The 17,735-nt window shown below is 42.1% G+C and overlaps 2 long non-coding RNA genes across 2 annotated transcripts; one reads left to right on the top strand and one right to left on the bottom strand.

Moving 5' to 3' along the window:
- Positions 1-464: 464 nt before the first annotated feature.
- Positions 465-1,456, bottom strand: LOC116664467. The gene is made up of 3 exons (XR_004320988.1): positions 1,197-1,456; positions 1,000-1,060; positions 465-699 (listed from the first exon to the last, which is right to left on the bottom strand). It is a non-coding gene; the product is annotated as an uncharacterized LOC116664467 (long non-coding RNA).
- Positions 1,457-6,079: 4,623 nt separating this feature from the next.
- Positions 6,080-10,589, top strand: LOC116664468. The gene is made up of 3 exons (XR_004320989.1): positions 6,080-6,491; positions 8,032-8,237; positions 10,390-10,589. It is a non-coding gene; the product is annotated as an uncharacterized LOC116664468 (long non-coding RNA).
- The last annotated feature ends 7,146 nt before the right edge of the window (positions 10,590-17,735 follow it).

The raw sequence follows: 17,735 nt of genomic DNA, 5'->3' as shown, positions 1-17,735 counted from the left end.
CGGTAAGTGACATCGCTGTGCTGGGTGGGCACAACTCACAGGACACTTCCTTTTTGGGGGAGCGGGGGAGGGGAGGTAATTAGGTATTTATTTATACTGGGGATTGAACCCAGGACCTTGTGGTGCATGCTAAGCACGTGCTCTACCACTGAGCTATACCCTCCCCTCGACAGAATAATTCCTAATCATGCACCTGCGGAGTCTCATAGCTGGAAGGACGCTTAGAATCATCTAGTGCCACACTCTCAACCTACTATTTACCTACCCAAGATTGTTTTCAGACTTAAAAAAAATCCAAATCATTGCCCCCCTTGAAATTTTAATACCACGCGCGTGCACTGGGCTATTCTTTCAGATATTGTTGACATTTTTTCTTTTCATCATTTGACATCATTATTGATGGCTTGAATAACTTAGCAGAATGAAATAGTAAAATATAATGATTTTTTATTTAACTCTCGGAGCCCAAGTCACACACAGAATCACTGAGAAATAAACCACCACCACCCAGGAGGCAGCTCCTGGGCACACACGAGTCATCTCTTGTAAGGGGACTTTGTGATGGAGCGGGCGATGCAAAGGAAGTCTTCCAGTCCCCACCGTCCAGCCCCCGTAGTTTTGCAGCACTGACCTTGAATGCTTTTTGTGTCTCTTCCATGAACTTGATGTCAGTGCTGTTCCTCTGATACCAAAGAAAACCTGATGAGAGAAATAAATTAAACGCTGAGAAGTAAGATTTTGCCAGGCAGGGTTGAGCTTTGGAGGGCCACAAGCCATTGTAATCGCTAAGACTTTATCATCCCCAGAACCAGTGTTCACACCCTTGAGGGTGATGAAGCCACGCAAGTTAGCCCAACACCATCATTTTACAGATTAGAAGGACCACTGGGAGCTGGAGGAGGGGTTCGCACCCGGGGACCAGGCAGAGCTGGAATGAAAACCAGCTCTTCATATTCTGAGCCCAGAGCCCAATTTCTGTCACCCAAGAACCTTACTCACCAGTCAATATGAATTGGGCCCGCGCTCAGTGGTCTTGGTGCTCTCTGACCCTCAATTTTTGCTGGAGGGGAAAAAGAAAAGTCTTCATTTTGCTGTGGAATGTTACCATGATTATTAAGCTGTGTTACAGTTGCTCCCCAACCCAATTTCCGCTGGGGCATATAAAAGCAGAGAGCTAATTACATGATAGCAATTACCTGGAAATTATATGTTTATTGGTTCTCCACCAGCAGACGCTACTATTTTTGAACTTTTCATTGTTCTGCTCAGTGACAGGAGTCGCACTGTCTCTACTCCCAATGTGCCCTCCGATCTCATGATTAGCAGGCTTTTTTTAAACAGAGCCACTGCCAGCAGCATGGAAAGCCTCCAGGGTAGGAAAAGGAGCCTGTGGACTCAGTCCGTGCAGGAGGCACCGGCATGCCTCCATCACCCACATCCACACACACACCTCACTTCTCGACAGGAGCCTTTAATAATAAAGTGCGCAGCATCCTCTGGTCTAAATGAAGCACGTGCCTGTCTTTGCCCTTGGATACTGGGAATAGTGTCCAATAGGAAGGGGCCTCATCTGCCACCGGATGTATTTACCTACCCTTCAATTACATGCCTTGGTTAATTGTCCCTTTTCTGCCAGCTCAACTTACGACAGACATCCTGAGCCTCGCCTGTAATTATAGTGAGGAAATATTTATCTGGGCTTTTAAAGGGAAGCCTAAACTGGGTCAAAACATTGAAGGTAGGATGGTCAGGGAGCAACGAATTGGTTTTCGGTGGGGGGGTGCTTTGAATGCTTTCTGCCACGCAAGGGCCCTTGCCTGAAATTCTGCCAACAGTATCTCATTCTCTTGTTGCTTTTATTACGATTTAGATTTACAGACAAACATCTGTGGAGGATTTTTACAGTTTATGAAGTGCCTTTGGCATGAAGGGCCTGACTTATCTTCAAAAATGCTGAGAGCAGTTAGGTGCCTTGGCTGTATGCCTTCAGCCATTAACATGTATCTCCTGGCCTGTCCGGAAGGGTCAGAGGGCAAACTCTTTCCAGACCTATTTATGCTTCTGTATGGGTGAGGAGGGCGCTTACAGCACTGGTCACTCTGCAGGTGTCTTCTGTTCACAGTAGGACCTCAGCACCTGGCACAATGCCCAACGCATGGTAGGATGGCACTCTGCTCACTTAGCCTTGACCTGAGGTTGGAAATCTCCTAATCACCTGCCCAACCACTTCTTTAAACAGATGAAGAAACAGGTCTTCCGAGGTAAACAGACTTGCCCAACCCCCAGAGAGCCCAGTGAGTCAACGGCAGGGTTGAAACCAGAATCCAGGTCTTTGGATGCGCCGTCCAGCGTACCTCCCATTACACCAGGGATAGGAGATCGGTTTCGTCCCAGTTGTCAGCGTTGCTCAGGCTGCGGTGGCTGCCTGAAGCGAGGGACTGAGAAGGCTCGTGAGGGAGGAGCCCGCTTGGTGGGAAAGAGTGCTGAGATCATTTAATCATGTCTGCCCGGCTGTGGGAAGGCGTGTGTGGGATGGAGAGTGCCTCGCGTTGCAACATTTGAGACCCCCGCTTAACCTGACCTGGATCTCTTACTGCAGCTGATGCTCTTGGCTTCCCCTTGGCTCTCCCAAGGCTTAGTGAATTGATTCCAGCCAACTCCTTTTGCTTTCCCTGAAAAGAAAACCACAAGCTGAAGGCCAGTCCCAGACCTGGTCCCAGGTCAGGATGTCTCTCCAGCTTGGCTTGTGATAGGGGTGTGTATTACCTACCTGTCCCCACCGTCTTGCCCCAGCCCCAGAGACAGTTTCAAACTTTGTGCATTTGTATAATGAGAAGAACAACCTTTAAGAGGCAAGCAGCCCAGTAATGGAATTTTAAAATTCCAACAGAGCCAAGGAGGCTTATTTGAAAGGGGGAAGGGTGTTTAAGGCAAAGATCAAGCGTGATACAGTAATATATGCAGTACCAGCTCCACTGAGAGAGAAGCAGCTTTGCAGATTAGGGGACCATTAGGGAAATGTTTCTCTTCCTCTTTGTGGGTTTGGAAAAATAGTTGCAAACACAGATGCCCATAGGGCAACATAGATAACATAAATGAATGATTCAGCCTGGGTGCAGGACACTAGGGAACAGTGGGGACTGTGGCTAATTGAGAGGGCATACCCCACCTAAAGGAGTTCAGATTCTCAAACAGATTTTGAAAACACAGCACTCACCAAGTAGAAGATGTTTGCACACTTCATTTATCTTTAGGACTTTCGACTGAAAACTTGTCCATTAGATGTGTGTATCTAATCGAAAGTTACCAATGGGTTAACCAGAAAAATAAAGAGGTCTACCTGATACTCACAGGGTGGTGGTCGTGGTGGATGGGGGGAGGATTCTAAAGGAGACTGGTGAGGTCCTCCCCAGCCTCTGACAATTTGTGGAACAGAGTGCCACTATCCTCGGTAGTCTGTCCTGCAGACTATCACTCTAGATTGAATAACTCCTACTTAAGGAACTGTACTGTTGGGGTATGGAATGTTTTAAAGTGAGATCAAGTCCTGGAGTTTGAAGGTGAGGTTTCCTAAAAAGTAGGAGCAGACTTGCAAGGCATAGTGGGCAGATTTGCAAGTCAGGTCTGCAAGGCGGAAGTCAAAACGGAAGAAGCTTTCTCAGGGAAGCATTAGGCTGCGGCAGCGGGTCAGGGACCGGCAAGGCCCCACGCAGGGCTGAGCTGTGCAATGTGGCAGCCCTGGAGGCTTGTGGTACCCACAGACACCTGCGATGACTTCTTGGCCCTAAACTTCTTGGTTTAATTTCTTGGCACTCTTTCTCAACCTATGGAGGAAAAAAAAATCATATTAAGCATGCATGCTTTAAATTTTTTCCATTGCTACATTGAGATTGTCCCAAGTTACCCTACCTCCTAGTTTAACCTCGTATGGTGATGCCATGGAGAATAAAGGAAAAGGGGGCAGGAGGGTGAGAGTGGCCTGCCCCTCCTATTTGGAGAAAGTAGCTTGCTCTCAAGGGAACCACGAGCAAGGTCCCAGGAAGCACCAGCGAGCTGTCAAGGGGGAGTGTGTGGTGCTGGAGGGTCCCTGCCACGTGAACCCCCTCCTTTCTAATACAACATGGAGGACTGTAACCCCCTGGTGAAGTCTGGAGCTGCCTGCCTGACCTCCACCCTAATCCTCAGAAGGAGCTGGTAATAGTAATAAATGCTCCAGCTCCCTCACGGGAGGGCCGGGTGACTCAGTGCAGTGGAAACTATAAAATGCTTTGGAAAATAGAGTCCTGTAAATGCAAAATATTATTATGAACCCTGCCTTCCACCCACTTTTCACCTTCATGAGATCTTGTTGTTCAAGCCCTGTCAGAATGAAATATTTGAGTGATAAGATTATTCAGTTCAACTGACCTGACAAGCAAACATTCAGAGGAACCCCAGGCCCTGGGAAATAGCAGCTCTCGCACTGGCCTTGCCTCTCTCTTCCCTGGGAGGAGAGAGATTGTGGGCCAGAGGGAAGAGCATGGACTGGGGCTTCCGGCAAGTCTGGGTTGGAATCTCAACTTCACGAGCAGCAGAATTTACCCTCACCGAGCCTCAGTTTCCTAACCTGTAGGATGGGGTGATGACACCTCCCTCACCAAGCTGGTTGAAACAGTCCCTCCCAGTCCCTGAAACTTTGAGCAACGCAAACTGGTGTTACAGGTAAGCTTACACATAGACAGGAAGGAAGGAACGTCTGTTTGATTCTCAGATGATGTGTATACTTTCTGTATAATTCAGTGATTCCCCCAAGCGACAGACCAGGGACAAATGAGCTGTGAACCTAGTAAAATGCCTTCTTTCAATATGAAGATGTGCTATTTGCCACTAGGACCCTGTGAAAACAACCTTCTGGGCAGTTACAGGCTCTGTGGCCCTGGAGAGCCTGAGAGGCCAAAGGTCAAAGCCCAGGGAAATGGTTGCATCCCAGAACTTGGGGCAGTGGGACCCCTCTCCCTCCTGGGGCTCCCTGGGTGTGGTCACCAGGTACGGCTGATGTTGGCACACCTGTGGGAAGCTTCCCTGTGCCGGAACATCTGTAGCCCTACTCCACACAGAGGCTGTGACAGGTGTGTGTCTGTCTCCTAGTGACTCGCTCTCTGAGACACAGAAAAAGGCATGGCGACCACCAGCATTCAGACCCACCTAGTAAGGCAGTGAGGGCTCCTGGGTGCAGAACCACCTCTTCTTTTTTATATTATTTTTAATTTAATTTAATTTAGTTTTTTAAATCCTCCGCTTGTGCTTTTTTTTTTTTTTTTTGGAGAGGATGGAGGTAATTAGGTTGATTGATTGATTGATTTGTTTAATGGAGGTACTGGGGATTGAACCCAGCACCTTGTGCATGCTGAGCACACACTCTACCCCTGAGCTGTACCCTCCCAAATTTTATTATTTTTTTAATTGAGTTATAGTCAGTTTACAATGTTGTGTCAATTTCTGGTGGACAGCACAATTTTTCAGTCATACATGAACATACATATATTCATTTTCATATTATTTTTCCCCATGAGCTACTACAAGATCTTGAATATATTTCCCTGTGCTATACAGTATACACTTGTTTATCTATTCTATATATACCTGTCAGTATCTGCAAATCTCGAACTCCCAGTTTATCCCTACCCACCCTCTTCCCACCGGCAACCACAAGTCTGTACTCTATGTCTGTGAGTCTGTTTCTGTTTTATATTCAAGCTCATTTGTCTTCTTCTTCTTCTCCTTCTTCTTCTCCTTCTTCTTCTCCTCCTTCTTCTTCTCCTTCTTCTTCTTCTTCTTCTTTTCTTTTTTAGATTCCACATATGACTGATATCATATGATATTTTTCTTTCTCTTTCTGGCCCACCTCATTTAGAATGACATTCTCCAGGGACATCCATGTTGTTGCAAACGGCATTATGATGTCATTTTTATGGTGGAATAGTATTCCATTGTATAAATATACCACAACTTCTTTATCCAGTCATCTGCCGATGGACATTTAGGCTGTTTCCATGTCTTGGCTATTGTAAATTGTGCTGCTGTGAACATTGGGGTGCAGGTGTCATCCTGAAGTAGGGTTCCTTCTGGATAAATGCCCAGGAGTGGGATTGCTGGGTCATATGGTAGAACCACCTCTTCTTAAATGGAAAGGTCTTCTCTTTGGCTATAGGATAAATTCTAAACCCTGAGGCCTGCAACCGAGCCTCCCCAACCTGGCTCAAGCCCAGTGACCCAGGCTCATTGGCACCCACAAACCATCTGGCCCAAAGCCCAGCCTGTCACACATACTTCCTGCCTTTGTACACACACTCCCTCCCTCCCATTTTCCACCAGCTCAACCAGCACCTGCCTATTTATCAATGTCTCTGGGAAAGCTCCTCCTTTTCCCCTCCAAAGAGCAAGATACACCCTTCATCACGTCCTAAACCATCAAGCTTGGCTGACCCACCTGCACATCACACCCCTGACAGGTATGGAAAAGCAATCAAAACAGAAGCATGCCTAGTATGCAGCTCCGTCCAGGGAGCCCCTGGTGGGCCTTCTGAACCCACTGATTGCTGGATCGTGGGGAGATCCCAGGGGAGAGACAGGGATGTGGGAGGAGCAGGGATACTCAGGCAGTTGTGGTCAATCTGGCCTCCCCGTGTCCCCAGACCTGCAGCTCTGTAATCCCGCCCTGAAAGTTACCCCTGGGCCCTTTGTCTTGCCCACCCCAGGTCTCTCACTCTGATTCTGGACTCTGCCTTTCTGCATGGATCCTAGACTTGGTGCAGCCTTCTGATTTGGGGGACCTAACTATGTGTGATGGGGAATTCCCTACCCCAGCCTCAGATTCTCAGGTCCTCACTCCGGTTTCCATCTTTGAGGGAGGAGTCAGGCTGCTCCTTCCTCTGGATTTCCCACCTTTTTTGATCTGTAACTTACCATTTTATCTGGAAACTGTTTGTTCATGACAGAGCCCATCCCTGAATTGTGAGGGATTTGAGGGCAGGAGTATGACAGAGTGGATGTCGAAACATATTTTTCCCCACTTCGGAGTTTTTTGTTGTTGTTGTTGTTTTGAAGTATGGTTGATTTACAATATTATATAAATTTCAGATGTACAACACAGTGATTCATAATTTTAAAAGGTTATACTCCATTTATAGTTACTATAAAATATTGGCTATAACCCCGATCTGTGCAATATATCCCTGTAGCTTATTTATTTTATACATAATAGTTTGTACCTTTTAATTCCCTACCCCTAACTTGCTCATCTCCCACTTCCCTCGCCCCACTGGTAACCACTAGTTGTTCTCTGTATCTGTGAGTCTGTTTATTTTCTTGTTATACTCACTACTTTGTTTTATTTTTTAGAGTCCATATATAAGGGATATCATACAGTATTTGTCTTTCTTTGCCTGAGTTATTTCACTAAGCATAATACCATCTGAGTCCATCCATGTTGTTGCAAATGGCAAAATTTTCATTCTTTTTTTATGGCTGTATTCCACTGAGTAGTGTTCCATTGTATATATAGCCCACATCTTCTTTATCCAGTCATCTGTTGATGGACACTTAGGTTGCTTCCATATCTTGGCTATTGTAAATAGTGCTGCTATAAACATTTGGGGTGCCTTGTATCTTTCTCAATGTATTTTTTAAATGAATACATGAATAAATCATGGCCAACCTCTCATAATACTACAAATGATATTCGAGCACAATGAACTCCATAGAAAATCATTTTGTATCATCCATGACTTCAGTTTCAACCACCCAAGAAGGAGGAAAAAGAGTTGCTGCCTGTCTGGCACAACTTGGAGTCAAAGGAAAATTTTAGATCTTTCCCCTGTATTTCGCTAATGCCACTATTTTCTCTGGGGCTTGTCCACCTTACTACCTACGATTTGAGTTCGAATTAAGTCTGTTGCTTCGTTATGCATTTTGAACTTCATCTTAAATTGGTCATGGCTCATTGCTATGGCTTCACATTTCATCTGTTGTGTTCTGTTATTCCTTCTATAGGTTGTGAGTTAGGATAATAAAGTCAAGATAAAATCACCCCGAGCCATTTGCAGCTCTGGGAAGCTGGCACACGGCTGTCAGAAGCTGGCTGGCTGCCATCGAAAGGAGGAAATGTTCTTGCGTGCTGCCAGGCTTATCAGGACTCCTAACAGCTTCTTGCCAAAATTTTAGGAAAAGGATGATATACATTGCCCTGGAGCTATCCGGTAAGTTTCCATAGGTAGGGAGTCTTTCAACAAGTATCTGGACTGTAAATACCTCTCATGTTTTTTCATTGGATTAAGTCTGTAATTTGAGCTCCATATTGTGAAATACTGACATAGAGATATTAATCACTGTTCATAGTTGAGGCAGCATTGACATCACCACCAGCCACTCACATGAACTTAGTGTATGGAATCCCAGTTCAGGATGTGCTCATGAGAGAATAATTGGAGACATTTTTTTTTAAATTGGAGACTTTTTTTTTTAACCACAAAAATGTTCTTTTGTGGGGGATGTGGAGCAGGGCAAGCTTATGAAAAGCTAGAAGGTAATCACAACTCTTTTAAATATTTACTCTATATCTCTTCTGTATCTCTTTGAGGCCAATTCAGACAACTTAATTCAAATAATTCCATTTATTTGTAGATATTTTGGTGTTTTTCTTGTTTGGTGGAGGACTTTGTCTATCTGGCCTAGAGAAACTGAATTTCAAATTCTTGTTTAAATATTGAGAAGATGTAGCCATAAGCATGTCCTTCCCAGTCAGTCAACTGATCATCAGTCAGCCATGCCTGCTGAGCACTGACTGTGCCCAGACCTGTGTCTGGAGGGAAACAGAGAGAGAAATAAGGCATTGTTTCTCCCTTCGCTTTATGAGTTTATAGTCTAGTCAGATAATCCTGGGTTCAAATCTCAGTCCTGTAATTTAGTAGCAAAGTGGAACTTAGTAAGTGATGCGGTAATTCAGAGCTTCTGTTTCTGTCAAAATGGGAGTGATGGTAACACCCCACCTCACAGGGCTGCTGGGGGAATGGAAGGAAAGAGCAGGTGTCCTGTGCGGGGTTCACCTACAAATGTTGGCTTCCCTCCCTTGCTCTTAGTTTTTAGCCTGGAGAACTTTTTTTTTTTTTAATTGGAGACTTTTTTTAAAACCACAAAAATGTTCTTCGGGGGGAACAGTGGGAAGGGTCCTACTGGCCCTGGGTGACAGTCCTATTCTCAAGGCCAAGAGCCATTACCTCCATGGTCACATGAAAGCAGGACCATGGTGCCTGGCTGGAAGCAAAAGCTGCAAACAGGCTACTTGTGGTCCAAAGCCAACCTTTAGGCATGTCTAATTAGTCCTATGTGATGTTAAAAAAAAAAAAAAAAAAAAAACTCGTTGCCAATGTTTAAATATCAGAAGATAGCCATTGAACCCGGAATCGGGGATTCTCTTGAAAATCAGAAGATTCTGGCCTTTGATACTTAGATGGAGCTGACCAGAAGCTACCTTCTTTGGATGGGTCAAGTACGCTCCTGATTGCTTGTGGCTTCCCACAGGGAGATGAGCTGTGTCGAAAAGTCACCATTTAGTTCAGATCCAGTTGGAATTCAAAGCCTAAGTGAAAGAACCAAGCCAGGAATGCTGAGCTAGGGCAGCAGAAGCCCTAAGAAGATTCCCTCAGGAGAGTAAACGCTTCGTTCATTCGTTCATTCGTTCATTCATTCAGCGTTGATTGCTGGATGTGCAACTCCCTGAGAGAGAAAGAACATTTATTGAGAAGCTACTGTGTGCCAGGCTCTAACATCCATTGCACAGCCCCCTACAGCAAAAAAAATTATCCAGCCAGCGTATCAACAGTGTTAAGGCTGAGAAACCCTGAATTATAGGCATTCATATCGGGTGAATCTCATAAATATAATGCTGAATGCAGAAAGCATGTTGCAGAAGAATATATATACAATATAATACTGTTTTTTAATGTTTCGAAGGCAAGAAAACAAAAAAGAATACATTGTTTAGGAAATCACACATATAGGCTAAAATTATCCTGAAAGCAAGAGAAGTGGCAACAACAAAATCAATTTTCCTGGTGGGGAAACTGGGGGATGAGATCGGGAAGGAGTGTTCGAGAAAACACAATGCTGTCGGAAGGCTGTCATTCTCAAAGTGGGAGACAGCTTCATGGTTATCGGTTTTATGCTTCACAACTTACATATACATTATATATATTCTTTTATAAGTAGCAAATACTTCAAAATTAAATATATTTTCAAACATTTTAGTTTATTTTGAAAGAACAGGCACTATTCTGTTTACAATGGTATGTCTGGGGGACTGTGTGGGGGGCCTTGTTCATTTCTGAATTGTTTTTCTCTTTCCTGATGCAGGTGCGTATGTTTGTATTGAGAAGAAGACAAAAAGGAAAGAAACAAGAATCAAATATGATGAGTCTCTTCACTCACGAAAGGCCATGTTTCAAAAACCTCAGGTGTCCCTAAATGCAAATGCCTACCACCGTAATTCATCAAACCTAAGATACCATCCATTTATTTTTATTTTTTAAATTTATTTATTGGTGGGGGAGGTAATGAGGTTTGTTTGTTTGTTTGTTTAATGGAGGTACTGGGGATTGAACCCAGGACCTCCTGCATGCTAACTAAGCATGCGTTCCACCACTGAGCTATACCCTCCCCCCGACCATCAATTTTAAGATACACCCATCGCTTCATGTATCACTAAGAATGAGCAAAAAAAATGTTGCCAAATAAACGGACACAAAGCTTTCTTATCCCTTAGATTTTTCATTTTATACGTATTCAAAGAGCTCTCTCAGACTCATTTAGACATTTACTTTTATTACATATCACTCATATGTAAAAAGGGAAAGAAAAACAAATAGATTGGCTAAGGTATTCCTGAAATATCTTCACATTCCACAGCCAGCGTTCCTGCATCACTTGTCAACCAAGAATAGTTGATGTCTGTGTTTTCCGCACAATATGGTCCTCTCTGCCACCAAGAGCCTTAGCGAGGCAGCGTGTCCTCAAAGAGGGCTCCGTGACGGCTTCCGGGGTTTTCTCCCAAGCCCCTGCCTCCCATTCCATTAGTTGATCTACCCAGAAGGTGTCAATAGAGGTTTTCAAACAAAAAGCAGGGCTCATGGTCCTTCCCCGAGTGGTTTTTAAATGATTTGTGGACAGAGACATTGACGGTTGGCATCAGTCTAATGGGCCACGGGAAACGATCACCAAGATCACACATGCGTGGGCAGGGCCAGCTGCGCCGCGACCCCCATCTGCCCAAGGGCAATTGTAAGATGCCATTGACTGCCATAGGTGTCTCAATTTCAGTGGTGTTATAATGAGAAAATGATGTACATAACAGAATTGATGAACGGCAGGAAAGCAAATGTTACCTCCCCCCAAATGCCTCTGTGACCTAACGTTATAAATAATAATAATTAATATTAAAGTAAAAAATAAAAATAATAAAGTAAAAAAGAGGTAAAGGGCAGAGCACTGAAGGCTGGTCACAAGCCTTCAAGTTCTCATAAAAACAGGGGCATAATAAGAACCAGTGTTGGGAGCAGTTTTTCCCTGGGTAAATACAGGCAATAAAGGGGCGGATCCTTTCTAGAGAACTTAAAACCAAAAATGAAATCTTCTAAGAACCCCTTTGCTTTGTACTAGCATGATGGACTGGCAATTCGAAACAATGTCCATGAGGAAATAATCCTCCCTGAAAAAAAATCTTTTTTTGGTCTAAGTTCTAAATGATTGCAGCAGTTTATTGTTGAATTTTAATTATAAATAAACAAATAAACCCTTAACATTGGCATTATGATTACATATCCCTTAATAAACATTGTATTCTACATGGAAGTTAATTTGGGGAACTCTTCGTTCTATGGTTTCCTCACACACGAGCAAACTCAGCTACGTGCGTTCTGGTCAGAATCCATCTTGAGCCCATTTTGGACCCAATTCATGTCTCCAGCCCTTGTGGTTCTACATCTTCCTGCATTTAAACAGAACATTTGCAACAAAGAATAAGAGCACAGTGACTGTTAGAACGAGCTACTTCAATTCTGTCATTCTATATCACGTGGAGCTTTTGTGTTTAAAATGTAAAATATTGAAACAGAATTAAGAACTGTGAGATGGAATATTTTTATATAATAAGCAGAAATTATAGCTCACACATAAAATGTTTGAATGATTTTTTAATATCTTATATTTTAAATGTATTCATCTTTTGAAATTGTTGTGTTTAAAAACTAAAGGACAAATGAAGAAAACAAACTACAGTGATATTATTTATTACTACAAGAGATTAATAAGTAGATATAAGCAGAGGGGATAGCTCAGTGGTACAGCGAATGCTTAGCGTGCCTGAGGTCCTGCGTTCAATCCCCAGTACCCCCATCTAAATAAATAAATAAACCTAATTACCCCCCAAAACAAAACAAAGTGAAGTAATTATAAGCTTTTTCCTCGTAAAAAAAGAGACACTGATGTAATTAAGAAGTATCGCTCATTTATTTTTTCCCTCTTTTGTGTTATGATATTTATTCATTTTTCCCTGACATGACTGTATAGATGAAGTTCAATAAAAGAAAGTTTTTTCCTGATTGCTTTTTTTTTCTGTCCATTACTATTATTTGTTTTATTTAATTATTGTTATTGGAAAAAATTTTGTCATATAGAGGAGGGGAGTGTTAAAAAATGACCAGAATTGTCACAGCCCAGAAGGAGCCTAAGGAGACATGACAACTAAATGCAACGTGAAATCCTGAATGGAATCTTGGAACAGAAAAGAAGATGTTAGATAAACACTAAGGAAATCTGAATAAAGTAGAGACTTTAATAATAATGTATCAATATTGGTTCATCATATGTAACAAGCATACTATACTAATGTAAAATGCTAATCATAGGGGGAAATGGGTGGCGGAGTATATGGGAACTCTCAATTTCTGTAAATTTGAAATAATTTTAAAATTAAAAGTTCACCAGAGATCCACTGACAAATGATTGCATAAAGAAGTTGTGGTATACGTATACAATGGAATGCTACTCAGCCATAAGAAAGAATGAAACAATGCCATTTGCAGCAACATGGATGGACCTGGAGACCATCATACTAAGTGAAGTAAGCCAGAAAGAGAAAGAAAAATATCATATGATATCACTTATATGTGGAATGTTTAAAAAATGACACAAATGAACTTATTTACAAAACAGAAACAGACTCATAGACACAGAGAATAAACTTATGGTTATGGAGCGGGAGAGAGGAAGGGAAAAATGGGGAGCTCAGGATTTGCAGATATTAAATACTATTTATAAAATAGATAAACTACAAGGTCCTACTGTATAGCACAGGGAACTATATTCAATACCTCATAATAGCTTATAAGGAAAAAGAATATAAAAAGGAATATATATATATACCTGAATCACTGTGCTGTACACCAGAAACTAACACAACATTGTAAACCAACTATACTTCAATTTAAAAAAAAATGCACCTGTGAAATAAAATGACCAACTCCAGAGTTAAACAAGCTGGGTACATCATTAAAGATAACCTTCAGTTATGAAATCTGCCAACCATAGGGGTTTGCTCTTGTCCCTTCCAGGAACTCTGTCTTTACGCCTCCCTGTAGTTTCCCAAATCCCTCCTCTAAGCCTTGAGTTATGATTTATTGTTTTCTCAGATTCATCCCTCTAGTCCAGCTGTTACAGAGTGTGGTTCGTGGACCCTTGTTGATCCCCAAGCCCATTCCACAGCATCTGCCAAGACTATTTTCATAATATTACCAGGAAGTTGTGAGATAGATATATAGCTATAGCTATAGCTATAGCTATAGCTATAGCTATAGATATAGATATAGATATAGATATAATGGAATATTACTCAGCCATAAAAAAGAATAAAATAATGCCATTTGCAGCAATATGGATGGACCTGGAGACTGTCATACCAAGTGAAGTAAGCCAGAAAGAGAAAGAAAAATACCATACGGTATCACTATGTTCAATACCTTGTAATAGCTTATAAGGAAAAAGACTATAAAAAGGAATATATATGTATAACTGAGCCATTGTTCATATATATATGTGTGTGTGTGTGTGTTATATATAACACATAATATTACCAGTTGGCTTTTTTCTTCAGGTTAACACTTGCATGGATGATGCAGAAACAATGATGGGTATCACTGCAGGCACCTTAGCATGAATTAAGGCAGTGGCACCGAATTGTACTTATAGACATTGCATTTTTCACCACTCTGCACTCTCAGTTTGGAAAGAAAAGAAAAGAAGAGCCAGATTCACTTAAGAGTGTATTTAATGAAGCAGTAAAAATATTACTTTTATAAATCTTGACTCTTGAGTACCTGTCTTTTTAATAGTATCTTACATGATGTTGGTGGGGAGGGTACAGCTCAGTGGTAGAGTGTGTGCTTAGCATGCACAAGATCCTGGGTTCAATCCCCAGAACCTCCATTAAAAAAAAGATAAATAAATAAAACTAATCACCCCTCAAAAAGCTTAAAAACATAAATAAATTTTTGAAAAAATCAATACTATCCTGTATGATGAAGTGGAAAGTACAAATAAAGCTCTTTTACTAAATACTGAAGAACAGTGGTCATCTCAAGGAGAAGTACAGTTGTTTTGAGTTGCAAACTGAATTCTCTATTTTTCCCCTGAAACCACATTTTTGCTTGAAAGAACTTCAGACTGACAAAGGTGGCTATTGAGACTTGAACATTTGGCAGACATTCTCTTAAATATAAACAAAGTCAGCCAGTCACTGTAAGAAAAACAACTGATAGCATTTGTTGCCAATGATCAGATTCAAGGTTTTAATGGAAAACTACAAGTTTGGAAAAACCTGTATTTGCCATCGGGAACTTGACAGCTTACAGACACTTAAAGACTTTCCTGATGAGATTCTTGGCGATATTAACAAGTGTGATTTTTCTTTGATATTATATGATGAACTAGGGTCAACATTTGGAAGATCTGTAGAACTCAGTGAGCCAATATTTTCCAAATGACCAAAACAAAAGGTTGCAAAATCACATGTGAGTCAAATGACCCATTCAAAGTATATGTATTTTAATACTAACACAGTGAGTGGGAAAGGTTCGTAGACGCAGTTTCATAATTCACATTGCAACTAACCTTTAAGAAACTATCACTTAATGAGTTTTAGAGCGGTAGCGAAGAGGAATAGCCACAATTATCTGAAAAGGCTTTTAAAATCCTCCTCCCTTCTCCATCTACATATCTGTGTGAGGCTGGATTTTCTACATATACATCAACCAAAACAGCATGTCACAGACAGAATGCAGAAGCAGAGATGAGAATCCAGCTGTCTTCTGTTAGCCAGACATCAAAGGTATTTGCAGAAGTCACTCTTCTCACCATCATGTGTGTGGAAAGTATAGTTATTTTCCATAAGTGATATTATTTATGTTAACCTGTAGTGGGTTTGTTACTGTTGTTTTTTAAAAGAATAAAACAATAAATATTTTTAAATGTTTTCAGTTCTAATTTTTAATGCTGTAGATATCAACAGATACAGCTCACATAAACAAAAGTTCTTAGGATCCTTGATAATTTTTAAGGATGTAAAGCGATCCTTAGACCAAACGGTCTGAGAACAGTTGCCCTAGTCTTAAGACAGATCCATTTCCTTTACCTTCTCTCCCATTTCTGTCTCTGGAAGAGTTCCATTTACTGAATATCTGCTGTGGGCAGACTCTCAGCCCTTCTCATTTATAAGTAGGATGAAACAGTTATGAAATTGACCAGACTTGGCATCTTATCCTTTGACTCCTGGTCTCTACTTTCAGCGAATGTCTAAGTAAGTTTTTTCTCTAAGTCGTTTTCTTTCTCCTCCCTTCTTTGTCTTCACTCATTCATCTAGTAAACATTGTAGAACACCCTTTAAAAGAAATAAGATTAACTGAGAATAATAATGAATAAAGTTAACAGTTTGGTAATTGTTATCAAATCTGTACCTGACCCAGACACTGTACTTTATATGAGTTAGTTATCTCATTTAGTCCCTTAACAATGCTATGAGGCAGGTATCATTCCCATTTTACAGATGAAAAAAAAAATGGTTCAGTGAGTGAAGTGAATGGCTCAAGGTCATGCAGATGTCAGTGACGGAGTCAAGATGTGACCCTGGATCCAGTAAGTTTATGCCCTATCTTGCACTTGCCTAAAATTGTGCTTGGAAGGGATATGAATACCCTGGTAAGATACATTCTGTTGTTTAATGAGCTTCTAGACTAGTAGCAGAGATTCAACAATTTTGCAAACTTTAAAATTTATTTCCATGCTGGCTTGTTCAAGGTAAAAAAAAATTGTTTTCAGAGAGCGTTGGTGGTTTGTATTTATTTACTGCCTGATTCTCCCAAGGGTTTGGCAACATTAACAACCACTCATTGAGGATTGACCATGTACTGAGCAGAGCATTGAAGAGAAGGGTTAAAAAAAAAAAAAAAGGATGTCACACTCCATGGGCTTACTGATTAGTGTGTGTTATAGGGAAGATGGCAGGTAGGGTAGAAAGGCTCACAGATAGCTGCCATATTGGGGAGAATGAGGCAAGTTCAATGACACAGGCACACCATCCAAGGTGGCAACAGATTGTGGGATGCAGAGAGCACATCTGATTGGGGTAACTAGGCAAGGCTTCTCAGAAGAGGTGGCATCTGAAGGGTAGGATGAATTGAGGCAGGAAGAGATGGTAGGAAATGGGAAATCAAGGTGGGCAGAAGGATACGTGCAATTGTCAAAGCTTGGCTTCTTGGAAGCAGAAACAGAGACAAAGTGTATTAGAGATTAAGGGAGAGGAAGTAGGAAGGACAGAGGAAGAAGTGAAATTACAATGCAGCTTTGACAAAGCCTTAGCCAATGGGGTGGGGAATTCTGCAAGGAATAGTGCCTGGCAGTGCTGTCCCAGGTCAAGTTGCAATGGCCAGGCCTTTAGACCACACCCACTTCATTTGGTCTCACTATAGGGCAGCTATAGTTTGCCCAGCAGCAGGACCACAGGTGGGGGTGACCTTGCAGCTGAGGTCAAATTGCTATGTGAAAAGTGACTTGATCAGTGCTCTCTTTTGGGAAGGATAGCCCTATGGCAGCCTGCGAGGCGGATTCAAGGCCAAAGGTGTAAATTCATCCTTGTGATGCAGGAAAAACGGGTGTAGGGCGTGAGGAGGGCCGTGTCCCAGATCTCAGTGGAGCCCCTGGGACGTGCCCCGCCAAGTGTGGGTCCTTGGCTTCACACAGGAATGAATTCAAGAGCGAGCCAGTTGAGTAAAGGTAGATTTATCTAGAGAGATACTTTCTGCATAGAGTGTAGGCTGTTTCAAAAGGCAAGAGAAAGGCCACGAAGTGTTGGGGTTGGGTGCTTAGATTAGAGTGAAAGTAGGTACACACTCCATAGACAGAGTGTGGGCCATCTCTGAAAGATGAGGGAGCGAGAGGCAGTCACTTTTTATGGGCTTGGTAGCTTCATATGCTAACAAGTGGGAGGGCCATTTTAACTACCCTAGGGAAGGGGCTGGGATCCCAGGAAGTTGGCCATTGCCCACTCTTTGACCTTTTATGGTTGGCCTTGGAGTTGACATGGCGCCTGTGGGCATGATATTCACCATGCTAATGTATTACAATGGGCGTGTAATGAAGCTCAAGGTCTACTA

Source organism: Camelus ferus, chromosome 6 (assembly GCF_009834535.1).
Source record: "Camelus ferus isolate YT-003-E chromosome 6, BCGSAC_Cfer_1.0, whole genome shotgun sequence".
NCBI lineage: Eukaryota > Metazoa > Chordata > Mammalia > Artiodactyla > Camelidae > Camelus > Camelus ferus.
Note: the sequence above shows the minus strand (reverse complement) of the source record. Positions and strands in the feature narration are given on the sequence as shown.